The sequence below is a fragment of the Bos grunniens genome, chromosome 9 (assembly GCF_055505025.1).
Source record: "Bos grunniens cultivar Pamir isolate PY7600 chromosome 9, Bosgru_T2T1.0, whole genome shotgun sequence".
NCBI lineage: Eukaryota > Metazoa > Chordata > Mammalia > Artiodactyla > Bovidae > Bos > Bos grunniens.
Genome location: NC_141173.1, coordinates 82,493,654 through 82,517,972, shown reverse-complemented (window position 1 = coordinate 82,517,972; position 24,319 = coordinate 82,493,654). Strand labels below are relative to the sequence as shown.

General features: G+C 41.6%; 1 protein-coding gene across 3 annotated transcripts in view; it reads right to left on the bottom strand.

The window, feature by feature from the left end:
* STX11 (syntaxin 11) overlaps positions 1–24,319 on the bottom strand; it is a 50,579-nt gene that overhangs the window by 24,400 nt on the left and 1,860 nt on the right. The window contains exon 1 of one of the 3 annotated variants that reach the window (XM_086318191.1): positions 7,206–7,296. The exons of 1 other annotated variant lie outside the window; for it this stretch is intronic. The gene's annotated coding sequence lies outside the window, so the exon portion shown is untranslated. Of the gene's footprint in view, positions 1–6,869; positions 7,065–7,205; positions 7,297–24,319 lie in introns of those variants that run through there. One more of the 3 variants, XM_086318190.1, reaches the window with a different exon arrangement.

Genomic DNA, 24,319 nt, shown 5'->3' with positions numbered 1-24,319 from the left:
TACTTGAATTAGTAAGTACTAATTCAAATACAGTAAAGTCTTGAATTACAGGAAAGACCAGCTCTTCTGCCCGTTGTCTGAACAGCCTGCATGTTTGGTTAGCCTTCTCTGTGATGCACCCTTCTCCACTCATCCTGGTCGACTCTCACCTGGCTCTTCTGCTCATAATCTTCCCAGGATTAAGACTACTATCTTCTTGATCTCTGATTATCTCTTCTATATCCTCCAGGGTCTTGGACAAAACCCCAGCATTCTGGGCTCCACTTAGCAGGGCAAGTCTGGCTCAGCAGGACATGGCAAAGCCCTCATGGAGGAACGCTGCCTTCCAGAGAAATGCAGTGGTTGACGAGATACTCACATCCCCTTCAGGACCAAGGCCCTTGCTCCTCCAGCTGCCAGGAATGTTGACTGTAGAAGGTTCACAGCTCCAGCAACTGCCTTTGACTAAATAAAGGGAGTTGCTTGGCCCAAGATTACACACTTCTGCCTGGATACAGCCCACATCCAATGACGAGTTGATGCCAGGGATACAATGACCAGGCCCCATGCTTCAAGATGGCATAACAATTCTGAAGGGCCATCCCACCTCCAAGCTTCCCCACTGTGAAGACCACCCTTGTACCTGCACTGCAGTTCATCCTTCCCTCTGCACATTCCTGCTCTCCTCTCCACCTCCAAGTCCTCTCTCAGAGTACCTCCCAATAAGTTTCTCATATGCAAGTCTCAGAGTCTGTTCCCAGGAAACTTGACCTAAGGTCAAAAGAGGAAACTTGCCTCTTTTAGTCGAGTAATGACAGCATAGTGCACTGGGCCTCTTCTCAGGTAATGCTGGGAGGTCATTTAACCTCTCCAGTGGTCTCCTTCCTCATCTACACAACTAAAATACAGAAAATAATAATACTTGTCATATCTATTTTGCCAGAGTTTTATGAGAATTAAAAGAGAAAATATCTATGAGATTACTTTGTAAGGAACGAGAACTGTACAATCCTGTCAACTGACATCACTGTATGTTGGTTTGAAGTGAAGTGAAATGAAGTCCCTCAGTCGTGTCTGACTCTTTGCGACCCCATGGACTGTAGCATACTACACTCCTCCGTCCATGGGATTTACCAGGCAAGGGTACTGGAGTGGGTTGCCATTTCCTTCTCCAGAGGATCTTCCTGATCCAGGGATCGAACCCAGGTCTCCCGCACTGTAGGCAGACGCTTTACCGTCTGAGCCACCAGGGAAGTCCATATGTTGGTTTAGCCATGTGATAATCAGGGAAGAGGGGGGAAAAAAGGGGGAGGATATCTACTAATATTATAGAATTCCGCTTACACACTGTACTTGATTTTATCTCAAATCAATAGATTTGTGTCACCAATCTGTGTGTTATGTCACCCAGGAACATAACAGAAATTAAAAGCAAAACCAGGAATGAGACAGGCATTGATGCAACTCTGAAACAAAAGTGAGAACAATCCTTGTTGCCTCTTTTTCCATGTGAAGATAGCAACTGAGCCATTCCCATTACTCTAAAAAGTCAGAATTTACAATATTACCCAACAAGTTATGCAACAGCACAAAATGTTGTATATCTTTGAATAGAGAAATAAGTGAAACAATTGGGTATACAAAATGGGGAACACTTTACTAAGCAACTTTGTACTTTCTAAATTACCTTGATACTGTATCCACTAGAAAAAAAAAAAGTATATAAACTAATTGAAAACATTCAATTAGCTCAAGAAAGATAAATGAAAATTACCAATCCTAAAACTTCTTCCTACTAAAAATAATCAAATTATTGAGTTTTACAAAGAACTTGAGTGAGATACACAAACAGTGTCTGGTATCCACAAACTCAGAAGAAGTAACCAGCAAACTTACTCTGACAGATGGTTTCATAGTCAGCAAAAGTCACAGAATAGTTAGAACTCAGAGGAGGCTGAGAGACCTACAAGAGCCCTTAACTCTGGCAATTCTCTGCACTCAGGGAAACCACAGTGGAAATGAGGAGGCTAGACAAACCCACATGAAATATTAACCAAAACCCTTCCTTGCTTGTTCTCTGAACACTGAATGAGTAACAGGCAGGCATATAGGAATTTAGAGCAAGGGGTAAGCACGTGGACTGGATTATCTCAGAAGGCTTTGTGTCAGTTTCATATAATGGAAAACTATAAATATCGAGATTTCCTGGTAAATCTAAAGAAACGCTGAATGAAACATTTTGTTCATGCATGGAGAAAACATTTCAAAACTTCAAGTGTTAGATATTTGAGCATTTTATAATTTCAAACTTAAGTGAGTTTGTAGATTCATTTAGGTACTACAGTAATTCAGTGTCTATAACCTTTACATGATCCAAAGGAGAGGCCGCTGAGGAAAAAGAGAATTAGACCTTGCTTGCTGGGCAAAAATCAGAGAATTGTTTCAAGCCAAAAGAGAGCGAATCATGAGCTGATGAGAATAGTGAAGAGTTGGGGTCAGATTTCGGGGTTTGATAGTGAAAAATATATTTATCAGGACCAAAGGAATGGACTTGTAAATAAAAATGACAGCCTAAACCCAGGAAACTTGAATTATTTTGTCCAGCTTAAATCAAGAAATCGGGAAACAGTGGCACCAGCCTCAACTTACCAAGATTCTGAAAGTTAGAAGCAGGAGAGGTTGGTAATTATCTGGTTTGGGGTAAAACCAAAGCAAAATAAGCCTCAGAATACAGATGATAAACCAAGACTGTAAGATCTGGAGCTGTTATGGACCTGCCTGCATCTGTTAGTAAATCTTCTACTATCAGACCCTGCTCAGTAGATGTATATCCCCTGGCCAGCCTTTCTGCTTCCCCATGGGAGGCATACTACAGATCTTAGCTATAAAACACTGAGCATCTAAGAAACACAAGCAGCTTCCCAGGTGGCTCAGTGGTAAAGAATCTGCCTGCCAATGCAGGAGCCATAGGAGATTCGAGTTAGATCCCTGGGTCAGGAAGATCCCCTGGAGGAGGAAATAGAAACCCCCTTCAGTATTGTTTGGAGAATTCTGTGGACAGAGGAGCCTGGTGGGCTATGGTCTCTGGGGCTGCAAAGAGTTGGACACGACCAAAGTGACTTAGCATGCATGCACAGGCAGGAAACACAAAGCGTTGTGCATCTAAGTGCTTTGGGAAGGGTAGTAACTGAGGCACCTCTGAGGACACAGCTGTGGAAGCTCTGGGAACCTTCAGACATGTTAAATCTCCATTAAAATATTTTCAATTCCCAGGAGAAATGCTCTGATTAAGCTAAGCTTATTCTTAGACCAACCAGGTACTTCTTGGGATAAGGGGAGGGGCAGAGGTGCTGCAGCACAATGGGACGCCTGGGAGCCATCTCAGGTACTGGGCTATTCCTCGCTGTGAGGGGATTGTCAGAATCAGGAGAATGACTCCAATCTGAGTTTACCACAGTGTCCAAAACATCACTCATTCATTCATAGAGACAGCCTATCAGAGCAAAGTGGTAAGAACATAAGCAAGTAAAACAAAACAAAACCCAAACACACAAAAAATACACAAGCAAGCTCTGCATTTTGATGTATAGCTTTCTAAAGTGCATCATAAATGTACATGTACATATGAACATTTTTTTAGAGTTAAGAACATGCTATTCATACAGTTTATAACTCAGTAAGAGACTGTTAATATTTAGTTATGTCAGTAAACATTCTAAACATCAAAAATGAAAACAGAATACAAGCAAGTTCTGGAGTCAAAGACGCTCAGGATCAAATCCTGGCTCTGACAATTACTAACACTGCACTTTCTGCACCAGTCAAAAGTAGTTAACAACAGTACCTATCTCAGAGGATTGCAATAAGGAGTGAGAGACTTGGTTCACATAATGAGCCTAGAATAAAGCCTAGAACTTAATATGTACTCAATAAACGTTAGCTGTTATAGTATTCCTTCAAAAGTGTTTTATGAGTACTGACTATATGCCAAACCCTGTAGAGGTCCTCATTATCCTTGAAACCAAGCCTACGCTTCTATTTATCTTCCCATCTTAGTCATTAACTAGAAATGTGGGAGTCATCCCAACCTCCTCCCGCTCTCTCACTGCCACTTCTGGGTTCCGGGCCAGATTCCACCTACTAAACACCTCTCAGCTCCTTCCCTCTGTTCTGTCCCTCACTATCACTGCTTGACTCAAGGCTTCTTTAATTTCTCATCTTGACTATTCCAACAATCTCCTCCATGTCACCCAACGGCCAGTGCCACGCTCATCCAACCTATTCTCTATCTTGAGTCAAAGTTGGCTTTTCCAAACACAGATGAATCTGATAATATCATTCACATGATTAAAGTCCTTTATAGGATAAACTCAAACCTCTTACATGACATATAGGCCTATGTAATCTGACCCAGTCTGTCTCCAACCCTCTCCCCAGCCAGTGTCCACCCTGAACAGGCTGATCCTTCTGCTGGGTCATCTATCCCTCCATTGGATGACTAATCCTCCTCTTACATTAAGCTTCATTATTTAATCGATGCCTACTCCCTAAAACTTATCATGACAAAGCCTGTGCCAAATTCAAGGAGTACAATGATGAAGATCACACTCAATATTTTCTCACAGAAAAAGTAATTTTGAGGCTCTTGAAAGAAAAACAAAGTATGGAAATTAAGAAAAATTTGTGTCAAATTTAGCACTGTTTCCCTTACTTGGTGGATATCTTACAGAATTGGAAAAAACTGGATCTATTTTGGTATTAGCTCCAAAAAGTACTTCAGCAGATTTCAGTCCCAACAGTGGATTTACTCATGTTGAGTTATACAGCTATAACATGTTAGAAAAGATTGATCTGAACTATAAAAACAATGATCAGAAAGTTGTTTCAATATGGTGTTGTAATGTTGCTGCTGCTGCTAAGTTGCTTCAGTCGTGTCCGACTCTGTGTGACCCCATAGACGGCAGCCCATCAGGCTCCCCTGTCCCTGGGATTCTCCAGGCAAGAACACTGGAGTGGGTTGCCATTTCCTTCTCCAATGCATGAAAGTGAAAAGGGAAAGTGAAGTCGCTCAGTCATGTCTGACTCTTAGTGACCCCATGGACTGCAGCCCATCAGGCTCCTCCGTCCATGGGATTTTCCAGGCAAGAGTACTGGAGTGGGGTGCCATTGCCATTAATTAGTCACTTTAAAATGTCTGTGGTTATCTAGGGGTAATAACAGGTTGGGCTTATTTTTACATGATTACTAGATAATTTGAAATGTGATTAATTAAAAAATACACTCTAAAAACCATGCCTTTCTTATTAATATGTTTTAAAATCACTTATTGAGTGAAACACTGACTGAATGAGCTCAACAGGCTGCCTTCAAAGAAAAGTAGATGATTAAACTCAAACCCTCATCATTCTTGCAGCAATGATGATCCTCTTCATTCAGAATCCCAGAGCTGCAGGAACTTCAGTCATATTGGGACAGAGGCTCAACTGTGAGCATAGGTCTGTCATTGCACTCATCTCCTACTGGATTTTCTAGGGGATTTGCCAGCCTTCTACACTGGGCATTAGGGTTCTTGTCAGCAAGATCCTGTCTTATTATCAATTATATAACCAGAGTTCGATAAAGAGACTGGACAGAGAAGGTGTCCAATAACTGTTTGCTGGGTTGAATTCAACTCAACTCCAACAGTGATGCTGTCCACATCTCTACTGTGTCTCTATCCAGCTGCAATAGGACTTACCAGCTTGAACATTTTAATTTCTCAGCTCCAAGGGGTATCCACCATCTTCACAATTTTTTACATGGCACTAATATATAAAGACAAACTGTCCAGAAGATTTCGATTCAGCGTGACATACAATTACTATGTAACATGACATGTTTCCACCACCCCATCCCAGCAGAAGCAGTAACAAACCAGTTATTGAATAACGAAATTAAATTTCTCTTGGGGCCTCTGTGGCAAAGCACATGATTTTAATGGTTATCTTCCATCAGCCTGGTGAGCCTAGCTGGTATGCTGTACCATCCAGGCGCTCTTGGAAACAAAACTTTAAACTATTACTTCCTTTACAACCAGTTCCAGTTTATCAGCGCCTGCATTTCACATCTTAATCTCATTTTAAATACAGCCAGAGCAAACCTCGCTTTTCAAAAGTTCATTAACGAAGTCTCACATGTAAGAGAGCAGCTCTATGACTCATTTTTGGATACCCGAAATAACAACTCCTCCCTTTGCTGAGAAACGGCTTCAACAAGTGCGTGAGAATCACCGGAAGTAATACAGATCTTGAGCAGTGCGAGCCAAGCCTAGAATTCCCTCTCTGGACTGTGTGGAGCACCTAGGCGCTGCAACTATCTCTTGTCTCCATTCTACTAAAAAGAAGAAGAAGAAGGGAAAAAAAGTCTTCTGTAGGCTGGGAAGGAAATATTTCAAGTCAGTACGACTTCTCTGTATTTCTTGGCTCCTGAGTCATACTGCCAAGCTAGTTAGAAAGTGCAACCTAATAGGAAGTGAAGAGGTGATCGAAATCATGCCCCTTCTAATTCCAAAAACAAACACAATCCCCCCAAACTTCAGCCTTTCGACTGAAAAAACAAAAGCAGTCTTGGGTGGATACCGTATAAAAGAAGCCTACCAACAGGTGTCAGTGAAATAATTTCTAAGAAGCCCTAAATGGGCAGACCTTGTCCATTAGGTGGAAAAAACAATCACTCCTCTCAGAATTAGAGGTGTCCCCCGACGTGAACAGGCGGCGAGGGACCCGAGGCGCTCCCTCCCCGAAGGCATCCCTCGCGTCCCCGAGCGAGCGAGTACCCCTGCGGCCGCACGCCTACAGCGCTCAGCCTCTCCTGAAAGAGAGAAAAAGAGCCCCAAGGAGAGGAACACGAACCAGGAACGGGACCGCGCGGGCGACCCCAGGAGCCGGCTCCAGTGGGCGCGCGTCCCAGCGCGGGTGGAAACCTGCGGCTCGACTCCCGGTGGATGGGCTCCCGGCGCCTGCCGCGGCTCCTCCCGGGCCACCCGAGCTCCGCGCCGCCGCCGCCGCATCTGGGCGCCCGCCCGGCCCCGCGGGCGTCGGAAGCACCCACAGCTGGGGACCAGGCCCCGCCCCCGGGCGACGGCCCCGGCTCCCCGCCCCGCCCCGCCCCTCCCCTCCCCGCCTTGAGCGTGTGCTTTCCGGACCCCGGGCAGCGGGGCCGACCCGCTCCAGCCTCCTCTCACTCACGTGCGCCCCGGATGCTCCGCGCGGGGGCGACGAGGATCAGCCGCGAAGTGTGCCGCCCGGGGCACTTCACCGCGTTCCCTAGCCTCCTCTTCCTTGGAGGGCCCCCTGGAAGCCGGGTGGCGGGGGTGGCTCAAAGGCGCTGGATTTTCCCCGGGGATCCCCCCGCGCTGGTGACGTTTGCAGGCCGTGCCGGTGTGTTTCCCGCGCGGTTCTCAGTGCGGAGGTGACTGTGGCCGGCCCTGCACCTGTCCCTACCCTGTAGGCGGCCGGCAGGGAGGCTGCGAGTCACCCCGAGGCTGAGTATCTTCTTCCCAGAACTCACTCTAATTCACCCCTTTCCAGTGAGCTTTTAAACACCAGTCCGGCTCGTTCACTCATTCAGTACCAACCCAGCGTCCACACAGGCGATGAGGATGCTATGTGGTCTAAAGCACCGCCAAGACATTACCCGCAAAGACCTGGAATTCCAGTGAGGAAAGATCGACAGATAAAGTGCTTGTCATGTGAGATTAGTGGTATATTGAATAAGCCTGAGGCTTAAAAGTTAGAAAATGCTCAAGAAGGGGGATGAAATAGATCTTCGTTGATGGGGAATGTCAAAGAAATGCAGAGTCAACCGAAAGAGCTTCCACAGCCAGAGGGGGAGCAATTTGAACAGCAAGACAAAGTAGTATTAGATTACAAACTAGGCTGAAGCTGAAACTCCAATACTTTGGCCAACTGATGCGGAGAACTGACTCATTTGAAAAGACCCTGATGCTGGGAAAGACTGAAGGCAGAAGGAGAAGGGGATGACAGAGGATGAGATGGTTGGAAGGCATTACCAACTGGATGGACATGAGTTTGATTAAGCTCTGGGAGTTGGTGATGGACAGGGAAGCCTGGCCTGCTGCAGTCCATGGGGTCGCAAAGAGTCAGACACGACTGAGCTACTGAACTTAACTGAACTGAATATTTCTAAAAGCTGTGAATATTATAAAAAACAAAGAAAGTGTGAAAAACTGATACAGCCTAGAGCATCCTAAGGAAACCTGACAACTAAATATATGTGGGATCCTGGATGGGATCCTGGGACCGGGAAAGGCTTTTCTGTAAAAACTAAGGCAATATGAATAAAGTATGGACTTCTGTTACAATATCAAGATTAGTACATGAGTTATGATGATGTACCTTACTTAATTGTACAATGATAATAATAGGAGAAAATGGGAACAAGATTTACGGAAACTCTCTTATTATCTTTGTAATTTTTTTTCTGTAAATCTAAAACCATTTGAAAAAAAAACTAAGTTTAGGGACTTCCCTGGGGGTCCAGTGGTTAAGAATGTGCCTTCTGCTGTTTACAGTAGATAGGACATGGAAGCAACCTAGATGTCCATCAGCAGACAAATGGATAAGAAAGTTGTGACACATATACACAATGGAATATTACTCAGGTATTAAAAAGAAAGCATTTGAGTCAGTTCTAATGAGGTGGATGAAACTGGAGCCTATTATACACAGTGAAGTAAGTCAGAAAGAAAAGCACCAATACAGTATATTAACGCATACATATGGAATTTAGAAAGATGGTAACAAGACAGCAAGACAGCAAAAGAGACACAGATGCAAGACAGCAAAAGAGACACCAATGTAAAGAACACACTTTTGGACTCTGTGGCAGAAGGTAGGGTGGGATGATTTGAGAGAATAGCATTGAAACATGTATATTACCATATGTGAAATAGATGACCAGTCCAAACTTGATGCATGAAACAGGGCATTCAAAAGCTGTGCACTGGGACAACCTGGAGGGAAGGGATGGGGAGGGGGGAGGGGAAGGGGTTCGAGACAGGGGGACACATGTACACCCATGGCTGAGTCATGTCAACGTATGGCAAAACAACACAATATTGTAATTAGTCTCCAATTAAAATTAATAAAACAATTAAAAAAAAGAATGTGCCTTCCAATTCAGGGGAGACAGATTCGATCCCTGCTCTGGGAAGATACCACATGCTGTGGGGCAACTAAACCTACTCACCACAACTACACAATCCACGCATTCTGGAACCCATGAGCCATAGTTAGAGAGAAGTCTAGGCACCACAATGAAAAATCCTGGGTGCTGCAACTAAGACCAGATGTAGCCATAAATAAATAAAATAATAAAGTTCATTTTAAAGGTGAAGCAAAGTAAAAGACATGAGGGATGCTATAAGAACTGAAGAAAATGGGTTTAATGCAAAGGCATCTAAGATAAAACAGTTTAGGGAGGAAGCAATGTAGGTATTTTGACCATTTCTTTTTTGTTGTTGTTTGTTTTTTGTTTTTGTTGTTGTTGTTTGTTTCTGTGGAAAACTTTGTTTTTTTTCTTTTTTAAAAATAAATTTATTCATTTTAATTGGAAGCTAATTACTTTACAATATTGTAGTGGTTTTGCCATACAGTGCCATGAATCAGCCACAGGTGTACATGTGTTCCCCATCTTGAACCCCCCTCCCACCTACCTCCCTATCCCATCCCTCTAGGTCCTCCCAGTGCACCAGCCCCAAGCAACCCTGTCTCATGCATTGAACCTGGACTGGCGATCCGTTTCACATATGATAATATACATGTTTCAATGCCATTCTCCCAAATCATTCCACCCTTGCCCTCTCCCACAGAGTCCAAAAGACTGTTCTAGACATCTGTGTCTTTTTTGCTGTCTTGCATATAGGGTTATCATTACTATCTTTCTAAATTCCGAATATATGCGTTAGTATACTGTATTGATGTTTTTCTTCCTGACTTACTTCACTCTGTATAATAGACACCAGTTTCATCCACCTCATTAGAACTGATTCAAATGTATTCTTTTTAATGGCTGAGTAATATTCCATTGTGTCTATGTACCACAGCTTTCTTATCCATGTCTGCTGATGGACATCTAGGTTGCTTCCATTTCCTGGCTATTATAAACAGTACTGTGATGAACACTGGGGTACACATGTCTCTTTCAATTCTGGTTACCTTGGTGTGTATGCCAGCATTGAGTTTACTGGGTCATATGGCAGTTCTATTTTCAGCTTTTTAAGGAATCTCCACACTGTTCTCCATAGTGGCTGTACTAGTTTGCATTCCCACCAACAGTGTAAGAGGGTTCCCTTTTCTCCACACCCTCTCCAGCATTTATTGTTTGTAGACTTTTGGATAGCATCCATTCTGACTGGCGTAAAATGGTACCTCATTGTGGTTTTGATTTACATTTCTCTGATAATGAGTGATGTTGAGCATCTTTTCATGTGTTTGTTAGCCATCTGTATGTCTTCTTTGGAGAAATGTCTATTTAGTTCTTTGGCCCATTTTTTGATTGGGTCGTTTATTTTTCTGGAATTGGGCTGCAGGAGTTGCTTGTATATTTTTGAGATTAATTCTTTGTCTGTTGTTTCATTTGCTATTATTTTCTCCCATTCTGAAGGCTGTCTTTTCACCTTGCTTATAGTTTCCTTCATTGTGCAAAAGCTTTTAAGTTTAATTAGGTCCCATTTGTTTATTTTTGCTTTTATTTCCATTACTCTGGGAGGTGAGTCATAGAGGATCCTGCTGTGATTTATGTGGAGAGTGTTTTGCCTATGTTTTCCTCTGGGAGTTTTATAGTTTCTGGTCTTACATTTAGATCTTTAATCCACTTTGAATTTATTTTTGTGTATGGTGTTAGAAAGTGTTCTAGTTTCATTCTTTTACAAGTGGTTGACCAGTTTTCCCAGCACCACTTGTTAAAGAGATTGTCTTTTCTCCATTGTATATTCTTGCCTCCTTTGTGAAAACTAAGGTGTCCATAGGTGTGTGGATTTGTCTCTGGGCTTTCTATTTTGTTCCTTTGATCTATATTTCTGTCTTTGTGCAGTACCATACTATCTTGATGACTGTAGCTTTGTAGTATAGCCTGAAGTCAGACAGGTTGATTCCTCCAGTTCCATTCTTCTTTCTCAAGATTGCTTTGGCTATTCGAGGTTTTTTTGTATTTCCATACAAATTGTGAAATTATTTGTTCTAGTTCTGTGAAAAATACCATTGGTAGCTTGATAGGGATTGCATTGAATTATAGATTGCTTTGGGTAGTATACTCATTTTCACTATATTGATTCTTCAAGTCCATGAACATGATATATTTCTCCATCTATTTGTGTCCTCTTTGATTTCTTTCATCAGAGTTTATAGTTTTCTATATACAGGTCTTTTGTTTTTTTAGGTAGATATATTCCTAAGTATTTTATTCTTTTTGTTGCAATGATGAATGGAATTGTTTCCTTAATTTCTCTTTCTGTTTTCTCATTGTTAGTGTATAGGAATGCAAGGGATTTCTGTGTGTTAATTTTATATCCTGCAACTTTACTATATTCATTGATTGAGTGAGTGAAGTTGTTCAGCCATGTCAGACTCTTTGCAACCCCATGGACTGTAGCCCGCCAGGCTCCTCCATCCATGGGATTCTCCAGGCAAGAATACTGGAGTGGGTTGCCATTTCCTTCTCCAGGGGATCTTCCTGACCCAGGGATCAAACCCAGGTCTCCCGCATTGCAGGCAGACGCTTTAACCTCTGAGCCACCAGGGAAGCATATTCATTGATTAGTTCTAGTAATTTTCTGGTGGAGTCTTTAGGGTTTTCTATGTAGAGGATCATGTCATCTGCAAACAGTGAGAGTTTTACTTCTTCTTTTCCAATCTGGATCCCTTTTATTTCCTTTTCTGCTCTGATTGCTGTGGCCAAAACTTCCAAAACTATGTTGAATAGTAGTAGTGAGAGTGGGCACCCTTGTCTTGTTCCTGACTTTAGGGGAAATGTTTTCAATTTTTCACCATTGAAGATAATGTTTGCTGTGGGTTTGTCATATGTAGCTTTTATTATGTTGAGGTATGTTCCTTCTATTCCTGCTTTCTGGAGGGTTTTTATCATAAATGGATGCTGAATTTTGTCAAAGGCTTTCTCTGCATCTATTGAGATAATCATATGGTTTTTATCTTTCAATTTGTTAATGTGGTGTATTACGTTGATTGATTTGTAGATATTGAAGAATCCTTGCATCTCTGGGATAAAGCCCACTTGGTCATGATACATGATCTTTTTAATATGTTGTTGGATTCTGATTGCTAGAATTTTGTTAAGGATTTTTGCATCTATGTTCATCAGTGATATTGGCCTGTAGTTTTCTTTTTGTGTGGCATCTTTGTCTGATTTGGGTGTTAGGGTGATGGTGGCCTCAGAGAATGAGTTTGGAAATTTACCTTCCTCTGCAATTTTCTGGAAGAGTTTGAGTAATATAGGTGTTAGCTCTTCTCTAAATTTTTGGTAGAATTCAGCTGTGAAGTTGTCTGGTCCTGGGCTTTTGTTTGCTGGAAGATTTCTGATTATAGTTTCAATTTCTGTGCTTGTGATGGGTGTGTTAAGCTTTTCTATTTCTTCTTGGGTCAGTTTTGGAAAGTTGTACTTTTCTAAGAATTTGTCCATTTCTTCCAAGTTGCCCATTTTATTGGCATATAGTTGCTGATATAGTAGTCTCTTATGATCCTTTGTATTTTTGTGTTATCTGTTGTGATTTCTCCATTTTCATTTCTAATTTTGTTGATTTGATTTTTCTCCCTTTGTTTCTTGATGAGTCTGGCTAATTGTTTGTCAATTTTATTTATCTTCTCAAAAAACCAGCTTTTAGCTTTGTTGATTTTTGCTCTTGTCTCTTTTGTTTCTTGTGCATTTATTTCTGCCCTAAGTTTTAAGATTTCTTTCCTTCTACTAACCTTGGGGTTCTTCATTTCTTCATTTTCTAGTTGCTTTAGGTGTAAAGTTAGGTTATTTAGTTGACTTTTTTCTTGTTTCTTGAGATAAGCCTGGAAGATGAACCTTCCCCTTAGCACTAATTTTACAGTGTCCCATAGGTTTTGGGTTGTTGTGTTTTCATTTTCATTCATTTCTATGCATATTTTGATTTCTTTTTTGATTTCTTCTGTGATTTGTTGGTTATTTAGCAGCGTGTTGTTCAGTCTCCATATGTTGGAATTTTAAATAGTTTTTCTCCTGTAATTGACATCTAATCTTACTGCATTGTGGTCAGAGAAGATGCTTGGAATGATTTAAGTTTTTTTTAACTTACCAAGGCTAGATTTATGGCCCAGGATGTGATCTATCCTGGAGAAGGTTCCATGTGCACTTGAGAAAAAGGTGAAATTCAGTGTTTTGGGGTGAAATGTCCTATAGATATCAATTAGGTCTAACTGGTCTACTGTATGATTTAAAGTTTGTGTTTCCTTGTTAATTTTCTGTTTAGTTGATCTATCCATAGGTGTGAGTGGGGTATTAAAGTCTCCTACTATTATTGTGTTATTGTTAATTTCCCCTTTCATACTTGTTAGCATTTGCCTTACATATTGTGGTGCTCTTATGTTGGGTGCATATATATTTATAATTGTTATATCTTCTTCTTGGATTGATCCTTTGATCATTATGTAGTGTCTTTCTTTGTCTCTTTTCACAACCTTTATTTTAGTCTATTTTATCTGATAGGAGTATTGCTACTTCTGCTTTCTTTTGGTTTCTATTTGTGTGGAATATCTTTTTCCAGCCATTCACTTTCAGTCTGTATGTGTCCTTTGTTTTGAGGTGGGTCTCTTGTAGACAACATGTATAGGGGTCTTATTTTTGTATCCATTCAGCCAGTCTTTGTCTTTGGGTTGGGGCATTCAACCTATTTACATTTAAGGTAATTATTGATAAGTATGACTGAAAGAGATGGGAACACCAGACCACCTGACCTTCCTCTTGAGAAAAATATATGCAGGTCAGGAAGCAACAGTTAGAACTGGACATGGAACAACAGACTGGTTCCAAATAGGAAAAGGAGTACGTCAAGGCTGTATATTGTCACCCTGCTTATTTAACTTCTATGCAGAGTACATCATGAGAAACACTGGGCTGGAAGAAGCACAAGCTGGAATCAAGATTGTCGGGAGAAATATCAATAACCTCAGATATGCAGATGACACCACCCTTATGGCAGAAAGTGAAGAGGAACTAAAAAGCCTCTTGTTGAAAGTGAAAGAGGAGAATGAAAAAGTTGGCTTAAAGCTCAACATTCAGAAAACGAAGATCATGGCATCTGGTCCCATCACTTCATCGCAAATAGATGGGGAAACAGTGGAAATACTGTCATACTTTATTTTGGGGGGCTCCAAAATCAGTGCAGATGGTGATTTCAGCCATGAAATTAAAAGACGCTTACTCCTTGGAAGGAAAGTTATGACCAACCTAGATAGCATATTAAGAAGCAGAGACATTACTTTACCAACAAAGATCCAGCAGTCAAGGCTATGGTTTTTCCAGTGGTCATGTATGGATGTGAGAGTTGGACTGTGACAAAGGCTGAACGCTGAAGAATTGATGCTTTTGAACTGTGGTGTTGGAGAAGACTCTTGAGAGTCCCTTGGACTGCAAGGAGGTCCAACCAGTCCATTCTAAAGGAGATTAGTCCTGGATGTTCATTGGAAGGACTGATGCTAAAGCTGAAACCCCAGTACTTTGGCCAACTCATGCGAAGAGTTGACTCATTGGAAAAGACTCTGATGCTGGGAGGGATTGGGGGCAGGAGGAGAAGGGGATGACAGAGGATGAGATGGCTGGATGGCATCACCGACTCGATGGACATGAGTTTGAGCAAGCTCCGGGAGATGGTGATGGACAGGGAGGCCTGGTGTACTGCTATTCATGGGGTCGCAATGAGTTGGACACAACTGAGTGACTGAACTGAACTGAACTGATGATCCCGTTGCCATTTACTTTGTTGTTTTGGGTTCGAATTTATACACCCTTTCTGTGTTTCTGGTCTAGAGAAGATCCTTTAGCATTTGTTGGAGGGTTGGTTTGATGATGCTGAATTCTCTCAGCTTTTGCTTGTCTGTAAAGCTTTTGATATCTTCCTCATATTTGAATGAGATCTTTGCTGGGTACAGTAACCTGGATTGTGGGTTTTTCTCTTTCATTACTTTAGTATGTCCTGCCATTCCCTTCTGGCCTGAAGAGTTTCTGTTGAAAGATCAGCTGTTATCCTTATGGGAATCCCCTTGTGTGTTATTTGTTATTTTTCCTTTGCTGCTTTTAATATTTATTCTTTGTGTTTGATCTTTGTTAATTTGATTAATATGTGTCTTGGGGTGTTTTGCCTTGGGTTTATCCTGTTTGGGACTCTCTGGGTTTCTTGGACTTGGGTGACTATTTCCTTCCCCATTTTAGGGAAAGTGAAGTCGCTCCATCGTGTCTGACTCTTTGTGACCCCGTGGACTGTAGCCAACCAGGCTCCTCCATTCATGGGATTCTCCAGGTAAGAATACTGGAATGAGTTGCCATAGTTTTCAACTATTATCTCCTCAAGTATTTTCTCATGGTCTTTCTTTTTTTCTTCTTCTTCTAAAACTCATATGATTTGAATGTTAGGGTGTTTAACATTGTCCCAGAGGTCTCTGAGGTTGTCCTCATTTCTTTTAATTCTCTTTTTTCCTCTCTGCTTCATTTATTTCTACCATTCTATCTTCTACCTCACTTATCCTATCTTCTGCCTCTGTTATTCTATTGTTGGTTCCTTCCAGAGTGTTTTTTATCTCATTTATTGCATTATTCATTATATATTGAATCTTTTTTATTTCTTCTAGGTCCTTGTTAAACATTTCTTGCATCTTCTCAATCCTTGTCTCCAAGTTATTTATCTGTAACTCCCATTTTGTTTTCAAGATTTTGGATCATTTTCACTATCATTATTCTGAATTCTTTTTCAGGTAGATTCCCTATCTCTTCCTCTTTGGTTTGGTGGGCATTTACCTGCTCCTTTACCATTTACCTGTTCCTTTACCTGCTCTGTATTTCTCTGCCTTTTCATCTTGTTTAGATTGCTGTGTTTGGGGTGGCCTTTCTGTATTCTGGCAGTTTGTGGTTCCTCTTTTTTGTGGAGGTTCCTCACTGTGGGTGGGGTTGGATGGGTGACTTGTCAAGGTTTCCTGGTTAGAGAAGCTTGTGTCAGTGTTCTGGTAGATGGAGCTGGATTTCTTCTCTCTGGAGTGCAATGAAGTGTCCAGTAGTGAGTTTTGATATGTCTATGGGTTTGGTGTGACTTTGGGCAGCCTCTATATTGAAGCTCAGGGCTATGTTCCTGTGTTGCTGGAGAATTTGCATGGTATGTCTTGCTCTGGAACTTGTTGGCTCTTGGGTGGTGCTTGGTTTCAGTGTAGGTATGGAGGCTTTTGGATGAGCTCTTATTGATTAATGTTCCCTGGAGTCAGGAGTTCTCTGGTGTTCTCAGGTTTTGAATTTAAGCCTCCTGCCAGTGGTTTTAGTCTTATTCTTTTTTATTTTATTTTATTTTTTAACTTTACAATATTGTACTGGTTTTGCCATATATCAAGATGAATCTTTAGTCTTATTCTTATAGTAGCCTCAAGACTTCTCCATCTCTTTTCGAAGACAATGGGCTGCCTTTCTGGGTGCCTGATGTCCTCTGCCAACACTCAGAAGTTGTTTTGTGGAATTTGCTCAGCATTCAAATGTTCTTTTCATGAATATGTGGGGGAGAAAGTGGTCTACCCGTCCTATTCCTCCGCCATCTTAGGACCGCCCACCTATTTTGACCATTTCAAGCTGAGGAATCTGCAGATGTAAGGGCTCTCAGATGTCAAGCATGTAGGAGCATGCTTGACTTCCTGGAGCAATACCAGTGTGGTAGGGAAAGAAAATGGGGAAGAGTGATAACTGGTGAGAGTGGGTGGGGAGTAGAGCATGTAGAGCCTTGGTGGGCTTGATAGTTTTTAAATTTTACTTTGATTAAGAAGGGAAGACATTGGAAATTTTTTAACAGAGGAGTAACCTGATGTGGCTTTTTTTGTTTGTTTAGTCTACTGTTGTATTGATTAAGGGACAAGAATGGAAGTAGGCCAGCCAGTTAGGAAGCCGTGATGATTAATTTTATGTGTCGACTGGGCTGGGGTTGCTCAGGTATTTGGTTAAACATTATTCTGTTTAACCCTCTGTACATCTGTGAGGGTGTTTCTAGATGAGATTAACATCTGAATCCATGGACTGAGCAAAGCAGATTGCACTCCTCAGTGTTGGTGGGCCTCATCCAAGCTGTTGAAGGCCTGAACAGAACAAAAGGCAGGGTAAGACAGCATTTGTTCTCCCTAGGCCTGCCTGTCTTTGAACTAGGACATTAGTTTTCTCCTGACTTCAGACTTGACCTCAAACTGAAACTTAGGCCATTTGCTTTCCTCCTTCTCAGGCCCTTGGACTCAGACTAGAACTATACCACCAACTTTTCTGCATTCCAGCTTGTCATCTGCAGATCTTGGGACTGTTCAGCCTCCATAATCACGTGTGCCAATTCCTTCTATCTCAGTCTCTGGATATAGATGTATCTCCTATTGGTTCTGTTTCTGCAGAAAACCCGGATTGACACAAAGCCATGACAGTGGAACTGGTGAGAACTGGACAGATTCTGGATTTATACCCAAGGAGGGGCTGAGAGGACTGACTGATTAATTGGATGTGGAGGGAGAGAGAGAGGAGTCAAGGATGAGTCAATGGTTTTCCTTGGAGCAACTAAAGGAAAGAAGTTCCTTAGACCGAGATGAGGAGACTGCCTGGGAAACAAATTGTGGGGGTTGGGGGAGGGGAGGGGAGGTTTGTGAGGACTAACAGCTCCATTTTGGACACTTGAAGTTTGGAGTCTTAAGTTTTCAAGAATATCAGTTGGACTGGTGAGTCTGGGATGATGGTTTCAATCTGGAAGTCTTCAGCACACAGAATTTAGATGTCTGAAGTCTGAGTCATAGGGTACTACAAAGTTTAGAGGTCAGGAAGATGAAGAACAAGAAAGGAGAATGAGAAAGTGTAATCAGTGAGATAGGAGGTAAACTGATGAAGAATGTTCCAGAAGCCAAATGAAAAAAATATTTCAAGAGTGGTCAATTCTATCAAAGGCTGCTAAAGTGGGTAAAATTAGGAATGAAAACTGAGCAATGGGCTTAGCCATACGGAGGTTGATGGCAAAATTGATAAGGGTTCAGTGGTGTGTGATGACCAATACTTCTGAGGAGCCCAGAGAGAGGTGGCAATAGCTGGAAGGAAATGTATGGTCAAGGGAGAATTTTTTTTAATTAGAAAATATACATATTTGTACGCTCACGGTTATGAGCCAGAAGACAAGTAAAAGGTGACAAGACAGAAGAGAAAAGGGATAATTGCCAAAGCAGTGCTCTTGAGCAGAGAGATGAAATCTCGAGCTCATCTCTCGATGAGCAGAGGTGGAATCCAGTGCACAGATGGAAAGCTGGGAATAAAAAGAGAAGATAGGTTTCTCCCCTCATGGCAGCAGAGGGGGAGGCAGGTACGGGTACAGATGCTACTGAATGTGGAAACAGGAACATGTATTATCAATGAAGAAGGAAGGTCATCAGCTGAGAGTGAGGAGTAAGAGGAAGTTTGAGAAGAGAGGGGAAAGTAGGAAATAGCATCTTGGGTCAGGGAGAGAGCAAATGGACTTTGAAAATATAGTCAGATGGTTAAGTGGTACTAAGAGTTCATTTGAAATCGGGGATCATGAATGTGAAGGGAGACCAGTTGGTATAGTTGTGTTTTCATGAACCTCAGGTGTCTACTTGGGCACCAATAAAATTAGGCAGAGGTCCAGAGATAATCAGAGTTTGGAGCTGCCAGATGAATATGATAGAGGCGACAGGGACCAGAGTGTTGAGGCTCTGTGCAAGGGAATAACCATAATTCAGGACCATGGCATCTAAACCGAGTAAGGAGAGAAGAGAGGACATGAATGATAGTTATGAGGCCATGTGAAAGGATATTAGGTCTATGGATCAGAAGATCCAGGGTATCAAGAAATTGCTGCAGTTGGGAGGGGAGTGGTTAGAGAGATTCAGTTGAAAAAAAAAGTTGGTTGTCAGAGAGCAGACTATGAATAGATGCAGATATTGATAATGGCAAGATCTAGACTGACCTGGTTCTCTGCACTTGGCCTGACCACCCTGGCTAGGCTCCCAGATAGGTCTTCTATATTTACAGACATTTTTCTGGAGATGTGGCTTTCACCTCCAGTCTAGATTTGTTTTATTCTTCTTTATTTATCTTTTGGCTGTACTGCACTGCAAGGGAGTATCTTAATTCCCTCCCTGACCAGGGAACCCGAGTCCCCTGCAATGACAGCATGGCGTCTTAACCACTGGATCACCAGGGAAGTCTCCCTCCAGTCTGGATTCTTGAATCCATTAGTACTTTAGGGTAAAGCTCAGATAAAGCAGGGCAAGCACTTGAAGAAGGGCACCACTGCCACATAAAGGCTCACCCCCTGGATACTGCGTACATCATCTTGTGTACCACTGCCATCCCTCATGGGAAGGGCTCTTAAACCCATTCAGTCTCTGTGTTAGAAGATCATCTATAAACAGTCATTTCATTTCACTTTTTAAAATTATAGTTGATTTATGACATTCTGCCAATCTCTGCTATAGAGCAATCTCTCCTTTCATACAATATTATAAATAGCCATTTTATATCCCTACACCATGTAGCAATCACCAGCTCCCATTTCTCTTTTCTATGCTAATTTTCAAATTCCTTGAGGACAGGTGTTTAACCTATCTTTTTAAAACTGCAATAAAATACATGTGACATAACACGTACCATTGTGGCCATTTAAAAAATGAGAAGTTCGGTTACATTCCGTACACTCACGTTGTGCAACCACCACCATCCATTTCCAGCACTTTTTCATTTTCCCTAACTGACAACTCTGTAGCCATTAAACACTAACTCCTCATTCCCCCTCTCCCTAGTCCCTGGCACCCACCACTTTACTTTCTGTCTCTGACTACTGTAGAGACCACAAATAAGTAAAACCGTGCAATATTTGCCCTTTTATAACTGGCTTATTTCAGTCTGTATAATAGCTTCAAGGTTTATGCATGTTATAACATGTGTCAAAATCTTCCTTTTAAAGACTGAATATTTTTTTTCAGTCTCTGCCTTCATTTTTCTGAGGTAGAGACCCAGAAGTGGAATTGCTGGATCATATGGTAATTCTCCCCTTCATGGATCACAGCCTTGTCGTGGCAAAGGGGCTTGCATAGCTCAGTGAAGCTATAAGCCATGCTGTGTAGGGCTACCCAAGATGGATGGGTCCTAGTGGAGAGTTCTGACAAAACGTGGTCCACTGGAGGAGGGAATGGCAAACCACTGCAGCATTCTTGCCATGAGAACCCCATGAGCAGCATGAAAAGGCAAAATGATATAATGTAGGAAGGTGAGCCCCCAGGTCGGAAGCTATCTAATATGCAAGGAGGGAAGAGCAAAGGGCAATTACTAAGAGCTCCAGAAAGAACGAAGCTGCTGGGCCAAAGCAAAAATGATGCTCAGTTGTGGATGTGTCAATGGACATGAATCTGAGCAAACTCCAGGAGATATTGAAGGACAGGGAAGCCTGGCATGCTGCAGTCCACAGGATCTCAAAGAGTTGGACACAACTTAGTGACTGAACAATAACAAAATGGTAATTCTGTTTCTTCTGGGATCATTATACTGTTTTCCACAACAGCTGCTCTACTTTACATTCACACAGCAACGCATAAGTGTTCCAAATTTTCCACTTCTTTGTTAACACTTGTTATTTTCATATAACCTATCTTTAATTTCCTCTCTATTTGACATCCTGCTGGGCCCATGATGTTGCATGAGTAAATAAATAACTGTTATTACCTCTGTAGAAAAGGGAAATGAGATTAAATGAATCAACTTGTATTCAGCAAGCCCCACCTCATACATCTTGTTCTTACTGTAGCCACATGTGGCTCTTTAAATTTAAATTAATTAAAATTAAGCAGATTTTAAAATTCAGTTCATCAGTCTCATTACTGACATGTCACCATAATAACTAGTGCTTATTAGTATCTAATGTATCAGTCAGTACAGAATAGAACATTTCCATTATTGCAGACAGCTCTTTAGCTACTGTGATGGACAGCACTTTCTAGATTCTGCTGCTGCTGCTGCTGCTGCTGCTGTTACTGCTGCTAAGTCACTTCAGTTGTGTCTGACTCTGTGCGACCCCACAGATGGCAGCCCACCAGGCTCCCCCGTCCCTGGGATTGTCCAGGCAAGAACACTGGAGTGGGTTGCCATTTCCTTCTCCAATGCGTGAAAGTGAAGTCGTTCAGTTGTGTCTGACTCTTAGCGACCCTATGGACTGCAGTCTACCAGGCTCCTTCATCCATGGGATTTTCCAGGCAAGAGTACTGGAGTGGGATACCATTGCCTTCTGTAGCCACTTATTCTTTGTCTCACTAATTATATTTGGATACATTTTCCCAGACCTGGATAACTAACGTTTAAGATAAAAATCCTTCTTAAATAAGAGAGGAAGTTGTTGTTGTTGTTGTTCAGTCACTCAGCCATGTCCAACTCTTTGCAACCCAATGGACTGCAGCACTCCAGACTTCCCTGTCCCTCACCATCTCCTAAAATTTGCCCAAGTTCATGCCCATTTCATCAGTGATGCCATTCAGTCATCTCATCCTCTGACGCCCTCTTCTCTGCCCTCAATCTTTCCCAGCATCAGGGACTTTTCCAATGAGTCAGATTTTTCACATCAGATAAACAAAATACTGGAGCTTCAGCTTCAGTATCAGTCCTTCCAAGGAATATTGAGGATTGATTTCCCTCAAGGCTAACTGGTTTGATCTTCTTCGGAGAGGGGAAAGTACACTGCCTAAAATGTCTGTGGCTTTTTAGTACATAAATGCCTACTCTGTGAATTCTCCCAAATTTTGTGCTTAAATATTAATTTGGACTTTTGATGAGCATGTGGTTCTGTTATTCTGGATGATTGCCTTTATGTACACAGACTTATAAATTATTTAAGTTTAAAAACATTTTTTTTTTTTTGGGCCACACCATGCAGCATGCAGGATCTTAGTTTGCTGACCAGGGATCGAACCAGTGTACCCTGTATTGGAAGGCAGACTCTTAAGCACTGGACCACCAGGAAAATCCCTATAAACTATTTAAATCTTTCTTTACATCCTTTAAACTACTTACCTACTAAACCATAAATTTTGAAAAACACTCTCAGATTCACAGTGGAGATTGTGACCATTCTACTTATTACTATTGATATCTGTTAAATAACGAATGAATAAATAACCAACGTAAGCCCCAAGTGGAACTTGAGGGAGCTCAGGGCACGGAGAGAACATTTTAGAGGTTGACGCCAGGTATAACGAGGTTTTGGAATTTGTCTCTAGCACTGGTGTAGCTTTAAAAGACTTTTTTAAAAAACCGAACATGGAATTTAAGCTTTGTTCTTTTATCCTACTGTTGAAAAAGTTGCTTTACAATTCCTCTAAGGATTCTATTGCATGTTTATAAAGCTTTAACTCTATTTTATGAATAGTGCTAGTTGCTCAGTCATGTCCGACTCTTTGCGACTCCATGGACTGTAGCCCGCCAGGCCACTCTTTCCAGAATTTTCTAGGCAAGAACACTGGAGTGGGTAGCCAAGTCCTTCTCCAGGGGATCTTCCTGACCCAGGGATCAAACCCAGGTCTCCTGCATTACAGGCAGATTCTTTACCATCTGAGCCACCAGAGAAACACTTGCCACCAATGGATATAACAAGAAAAAATGAATTCTAGATTTTATAATGTCAGCATGTGTGTAGCTATCTTCTGTTTGCTCCTTAAGATCCACTTTCTGTCACCCTCTGTTCTGCTCTCAACCCTGGGAGGTTGATCTGAATGGACTAATTCTTTTTTTTTTTTTTTAATTCATTTTAATAGAAGGCTAAGAATGGACTATTCTAACAGGCTCCTGTGCCCTTTGGCTTTCCTTGGGTTTGGCCAGAAGGGAAGTCCTGCAGGAGAGCAGAAGCAGGGGATGAGGTGAGGGAATTTATTCTCGACAGAAGGGCTATCTGAGTCTGTGTCCCTCAGCATAAGCTCATTCTTCCTCTAATGTAGTCTGTTCTACGTGATTCCCTCTCCCTTGGTTCCGGTTACCTCTCTCTACTCATGGTTCTCAGGCCTGGAATATGACAGCCCAGAGGTCCCTTTCAGTTCCCTCTCTGCTCACACCTTTACAATAGTACCCTTATTCATAAATCTTCCTTGAATTATTTTAATTTGAATGTGCCATTTCTTTCACATTGAGACTCTAACTGACACAGCATCCTTAAATGGTAGCTAGAGCATAGGTATTGTTGTTTAGTTGCTAAGTAGTGTCCAACCATTTTTGACCTCATGGATTATAGCCTGCCAGGCTCCTCTGTTCATGGGATTTCCCAAACAAGAACACTGGAGTGGATTGCCGTTTGCTTCTCTAAGAGCTCTTCCCGACCCAGTGATCAAATCAAGGTCTCTTAAACTGGCAGGCAGGTTCTTTACTACTGAGCCACCAGAGCATAGAACCTGAATCTGCTCTGAAATGTTTATACCCACAGTCTATGAAAAATGTTCCCTGATGATATTTTCATCTTATTTAGATCCACTGGTAAGTTTTTCAAAGAAACAATGTTGTACGTCATATGATATAAATTTTTCTCTAGTACACTCAGACTAGAAAAATATTCTCAGATTTACATCCAAATCTTTTTGCATATCGCTTATTTATATAAAATGTAATTTATGGAAATATAGAAATAAGACTTTATAAAGTAAATAGGTAAATTTTTAAGGTTTCATTTATCCCGTATCTAATAAGCTTTTTTTAAACATATTTATTTATTTTTCCCAAATAATTCCTTTTTAAAGGTATGTGAGGAAATTAGTACATCAGTACTTCAAACAAGCCATTGTTGTTCAACACACACAGCATATAGGAGAACAAAGTTGCTAACCTTTCCTATACAATGAATGTTTCTGTCCCTCTAAAATTCATAGTTTAAACCCAATCCCTATGTGATGGTGGTTACCTAGGGAGGTGGAACCTTGGAAGGTGATGAAGTCATGAATATAGAAACCTTAAGAACATGAATAGTACCCTTATAAAAGAAGCCCCAGGAAACTCTCTTGCCCCTTCTGCTGTGAGAGGATATAGCAATAAGATAGCCATCTATGAA